Consider the following 6309-nt stretch of genomic DNA (forward strand, 5'->3'; position numbering starts at 1 on the left):
CAGTCTGCTGTCCCCACGTGCTTCAAGATGGCCACCATTGTTCCTGTTCCAAAGAAAGCTAAGGTAACTGAACTAAATGACTATCGCCCTGTAGTACTCACTTCTGTCATCATGAAGTGCTTTGATAGACTTGTGAAGGATCATTTCAACTCCACCCTACCTGATGCCCTTGACCCACTCCAATTTGCTTTACGCCCCAATAGGTCCACTGACAATGCAATCGCCATCACACTGCCCTATCCCATCTGGACAAGAGGAATACCTATTTAACCTCTCTAGGCTAGGGGGCGGTATTTTCACGTCTGGATGAAAAGCGTGCCTAAAGTAAACTGCCTGCTACTCAGGCCCAGAAGCTAGGATATGCATATTAGTAGATTTGGATAGAAAACACACTGTTTGAAGGATGTCTGTGAGTATAACATAACTTATTTGGCAGGCGAAACCCCGAGGACAAACCATCCAGGATTTGTGTTTTTTGAGGTCACTCTTTTCAATAGATTTTATATGGGGATCTAGATTTCTAAGGCACTTGCTTGCAGTTCCTATTGCTTCCACTGGATGTCAACAGTCTTTAGAAATTGGTTGATGTTTTTCCTTTGTGAAATGAAGTAGGGCAGTTCAGAACGAGGGTCGTGTGAAGTGTACTGTTTGTTAGAGGCGCGTGACATGAAAGCCTGCTCCACTTTGTTTTCGTCCGGTATTGAACGCAGTTTATCCCGTCTTAAATTTGATTGATTATTTACGTTAAAAAATACCTAAAGTTGTATTAGGAAAGTTGTTTGGACAAAGATTACAGATAATTTATTAGATATTTTGTAGTCATGTTGCGTGAGTTGGAACCAGTGTTTTTCTGGATCAAACTCGCCAAATAAATGGACATTTTGGATATATAACGACGGAATTAATCGAACAAAAGGACCATTTGTGATGTTTATGGGACATATTGGAGTGCCAACAGAAGAAGCTCTTTAAAGGTAAGGCATGAATTATATCGTTATTTCTGAGTTTTGTGTTGCGCCTTGCGGGATGAAATATGATTGTCTGTTTGTTTGACGGGGTGCTGTCCTCAGATAATCGCATGGTTTGCTTTCGCCGTAAAGCCTTTTTTTAAATCTGACACGTTGGCTGGATTAACAAGAAGTCGAGCTTTAATTTGACATATTGCATGTGTATTTTCAAGAATGTTAAATATTTACAATTCTGTAGTTTGAATTTGGCGCCCTGCACTTTCACTGGATGTTGGTCAGGTGGGACGGTAGCATCCCATCTAGCCTATTAAGATTGTTATTTGACTACAGCTCAACATTTAACACCATAGTACCCTCCCAACTCGTCATTAAGCTCGAGACTCTGGGTCCCGAACCCGCCCTGTGCAACTGGGTCCTGAACTTTGACGGGCCGCCCCCAGGCTTCCAACTCAATCCTCAAGTTTGCAGAAGACACTACAGTGTTAGGCCTGATCAACGACGAGACGGCCTACAAGGGAGGTGGTGAGGGCCTTCAGTGTGATGTAAGGAATAGAACCTCACTCAATGTCAACAAAACAAAGGTGGTGATCGTGGACTTCAGGAAACAGCAGAGGGAGCACCCCCCTATCCACATCGACGGGACAGTAGTGGAGAGGGTAGTAAGTTTTAAGTTCCTCGGCATACACATCACGGACGAACTGAAATGGTCCACCCACACAAACAGCGTGGTGAAGAAGGCGCAATAGCGTCTCTTCAACCTCAGGAGGATGAATAAATTTGTCTTGTCACCAAAAACACTCACCAACTTTTACAGATGCACAATCGAGAGCATCCTGTCGGGCTGTATCACCGCCTGGTACGGCAACTGCTCCGCCCACAACCGTAAGGCTCTCCAGAGGGTAGTGAAGTCTGCACAACGCATCACCGGGGGCAAACTACCTGCCCTCCAGGACACCTACAGCATCCGATGTCACAGGAAGACCAAAAAGATAATCAAGGACAACAACCACCCGAGCCACTGCCTGTTCACCCCGCTATCATCCAGAAAGCCAGGTCAGTACAGGTGCATCAAAGCGGGGCCAGAGAGACTGAAAAACAGCTTCTATCAAGGCCATCAGACTGTTAAGCAGCCATCACTAAGAGTGGCTGCTGCCAACATAGACTCGACTCTCTGGCCACTTTAATACCTTTTATTAAATGCATTTTTATAAAATGTATCACTAGTCACTTTAAATAACGCCATTTTAATAATGTTTACATAACCTACATTTCTCATATGTATATACTATACCATCTACTGCATCTTGACTAAGCCGCACGGCCATTGCTCATCCATATATTTATATGTACATATTCTTAGTCATCCCTTTACATTTGTGTGTATTATGTAGTTGTGAATTTGTTAGATATTACTGCATTGTCGGAACTAGAAGCACAAGAATTTTGTAACACTCGCGTTAAAATCTGCTGACCATGTGTATGTGACCAATAACATTTGATTTGATTCCCGAGAAAAAACAATACTGCGTGGATGTTTTGGAGTCTGACTCTGAGGAGGACTTTGGGGAAAAAATATATTGGGTAGACTGTTACTCCATTTCATTGATCCCCAATCCTTAGGTAAGGCTGTACAGTGCAATATGAATGTCAATACACACAATCGGCTGACTGGGGAGGTGATTTCATACACTCAGTCCCGCGATAAGAGCTACAATGCTAATATTTGCGTAAACTCTTCACTGTTCTGTGGGTGTCACTGGGTAGACTGAAACCCCATTTCATTGCTTCACATTCTAATCTAAATATGGCATGATTCCACCAATTGTATCCTTCTGCATCACTTTCAAAGAGGTACTTTTTTTATTTTGAAGGGAAACCACGAATTCCACTATTATGCTTTGTCCTTACTGTGGCTAGATTCACAACCCGGTCCGGTCAAGCATCACTAGCCAGATGAAGCTAACGTTAGCTTTAGGTAACAGGGTTAAGTAGCTGGCTAGCTATTTATTTTCATGAACTGAAGTTAATTTTCAATAGGCTAACAACAAGTGGCTTCCTAGCTAATACATACTCAGAAGGATTCCTAAATCATTGCTTAGAATAGTGAAAATAACTGCAGTTTCTACTGGTCATTGTTTTCAGGCTGGTTGTATTGGTGCTAGCTAGGTACCAAGCTAAAGCTAGCTAGCTATCCCAGAAGTTGCGGTCGAACAAATAATGCTTTGTTTCCAACGCAGTATTGTATACCAATCGTTCGTGGCCGGTGTTTGCTTGTTTGCAGACTTTCTGTACAGCTTGCACGTGCAAATTCAGAACACATTCTATAATATAACTATTTGACGTATATTTTTTGACACACAAAGACCCAAACAGCGTTCCATAGTATGTCGTGAAGCTAATAGCAGTGACTCTATTACTGTGTAACTCCAGTAGGGCAACATCTGAACAATAGCGCACTTGGTAACGTTAGTGTGTACTGGTGCTCGTCAAGTCGCGAGAGCCAGCATCACCCACGACAGAGAATGGTTAATTGTCAAGGGCAATGACTTCCATTTTCTTTGCGTTTTTTAATTTATTTCACCTTTTGAGTTTTCTCACTGAAATGTTCATTCTCTTTCAAATGACTGCTCAATCCACACAGCAGACATTGTGAGCTAGGTTAGGAATGCTGTGTTGCATGTGTAGTGCATGCAACACGTGGTGTCATTACGTCGTCTACCTACGTTATATAGCTATGCATGTCAGCTTTGACATCGGTTTTGCACATCGGGGCATTAAACTAGACATCGGCCGACGTTGGCATTTTAGCTGATATTGGCCTATTCCGATATGTTCACTGATATATCGTTCATCCCTAATTCCGATTGATCAGACTAGCGTTGGATAGTCCTTAGCACGGGTCCTGTTTGAGTTTCAACCTATAGGAAGGGAGGAGCAAAATGGAGTCAGATTTGCCGAAAGGAGGGTGGGGGAGGGCCTTGTATGCATCCCGGAAGTTGGGTTAACAGTGGTCGAGCGTTTTAGCAACCAAGTACTACATTCAATATGCTGCTAGAATTTAGGCTGCCTTTTCCTCAATTTGGATTTGTTAAAATCCCCAGCTACAACAAATGCAGCCTCAGGATATATGGTTTCCAGTTTGCATAAAGTCCAGTGTAGTTCTTTGGTAGCCGTTGTGATATCGGCTTGAGGGGGGATATACACGGCTGTGACTGTAACCGAAGAATCATGTAACGTACACCCCCGCCCTCGTCCTTCCCGGAGAGATGTTTATTCCTGTCGGCACGATAAACTGAGAATCCAGATGGCTGAACCGACTCCGACAGTATATCCTGTCTGGAATGAGACTCTTGCCCTGAGCTCGTCAACTTTGTTATCCAGGGACTGAACATTAGCGAGTAATATATCGGAAGCGGTGGATGGTGTCGGACTAAAAGACCGCTCCGAGTACCCCTCCTTCGCTGGCTTTGTTTTGGTTAGGCCTCTGGAATCAGTTGAATTGCCCTGGGTGGTACGTACAAAGGTTGTACAAAGGTACGTACAAATTCCTGGTCCTAGTGCAGTTGAGTTACCGCCGCTCTGATATCCAACCGTTCTTCCTGGCTGTATGTAATAACACAGCATTTTCTGGGCTAACAATTTAAGAAATAATATATGAATAACTAAATACTGCAACTTTTCCTAAGAACTAGAAGTGAGGCGGCCCCCTATGTCGGCGCCATCTTAGTGTTTTACCTGTTGTGTGTTTCTCTGATACAAAACAAACTAGAAAATAGTACGAATTCACGTATCTGTTATTAGGCTCATTAAATATACCTTCAGATAATAAATTATTATTGTTAAGATGACTCATAAGTCAGGTCTTCTTAGATCGTTTTTGTCCAATAATGATCTGGTACCCCGATAGATAACAAATATGAATTATTCTTAGATACATTTATAATAATAACTTGACCAATATCCCCTACACACTCTCCGCTTTAAGCTGCATGCTATGCTAATCTGGGTGAAACCAACAGTTTGGATGCTGAAGGGGATTGAGAATTAGATTATGCCATTATCATACATCCCTGTGCGGCCCACAACTGAAAGACATCCAAGTGCATCATTTGATGGAGATTCCAAATGGCGTATCCTCTTCCTGTAGCTCTTTCATTAATGTCTCCCACTGGGCTCGGAGTCATTGCGCATTCAGCTGTTAAGAGCAACATGTGAAAATTCTGAATCTGAGCGGCTCCCTTGCATACAGAGCAAAGCTATGGAGCGAAAGTCTACCTCTTAATTGTGCTGTTTGCTAGAAAAGGCTGTGAGATGGAGGGGGATGGTGATGGTTGACAGAAAGGAATCCAATTGTGTCAGGCAGGCAGTGTCTCTACCAAGGGAGACATGTTTCTGCATGGACAGACTCAGATCTACGAGGCAACAGAACAGCCATTCCATGTTCCATATAGAGGTGAAATATTTATGCACCTTCCCCCATCCGTCCTGCCATCCTTATCTGTTCTCTGGGTTTTAGCCCCAGTGCTTGGCATCTTGAACCCTTCCATCAACAGCTGCTGAAGACTGGGAGGTATAGAGCGATTAAAGGAGCCTCAACACCCCTATACTGCATGTTGCCAGGGATCTGCTCTGCGGGCTCCATGGTGACTGGGAGCTTATCAATGTTGTCCATTCAGGAAGATAATACTGTGGCTTTCCTTAGCTGCCAACACTAATGGTTTTGTATTAGAGAGTCTGTGCCTCTAGTTCTGTTTTTAAAAGGCAGCGTGTAGAAATCTGTTTTTCAAAGAGCTTGAAAGCCTCCTTTTCCTTTCATTGTATAGCAACAGCGTAGCGCTTAGGGCACCTAACTGTGTTTTTTTTATATATTAAAGATCTGCATTGGCTGAATGGTACATTTATGATATGCAGAATGCACTGTATCTTAACCTACCCATACAAGTATAACTAAAGTGCAGCTTTGAATGGATGTACCTGCTAGACTTAGCCAAACTTGAACCAAAGTGAAATCTGTGAGGCAGTCGTGGTTGCGAGATGGGTCCGACCTGATGTCCCATCTCCTGGGAAAGCTTGCCAGTTCTCATTAGGCCTGTGTAATTTATGGCCTGGATGAGTCGAAGGCGCCGCACTCCCAACTGGAATGACGGTGTATTGTCCCGCGCTTGACCTTGTCTTAGCAGGGAAACCCAGGGACCTGTTTTAAGGGCATAGCTCTCTCTCGCTCATATTCTGAATTTCACGCTTTTCTTTCTCGCTCTTTTTCTCTGTCTCTAGTATGTTCTGCCTCTGACACTTACCTCAAGCCCCGCATGCCCACACCATCATCATGCATGTTTAATGC

The sequence above is a fragment of the Salvelinus namaycush genome, chromosome 1, assembly GCF_016432855.1.
Source record: "Salvelinus namaycush isolate Seneca chromosome 1, SaNama_1.0, whole genome shotgun sequence".
Lineage (NCBI taxonomy): Eukaryota > Metazoa > Chordata > Actinopteri > Salmoniformes > Salmonidae > Salvelinus > Salvelinus namaycush.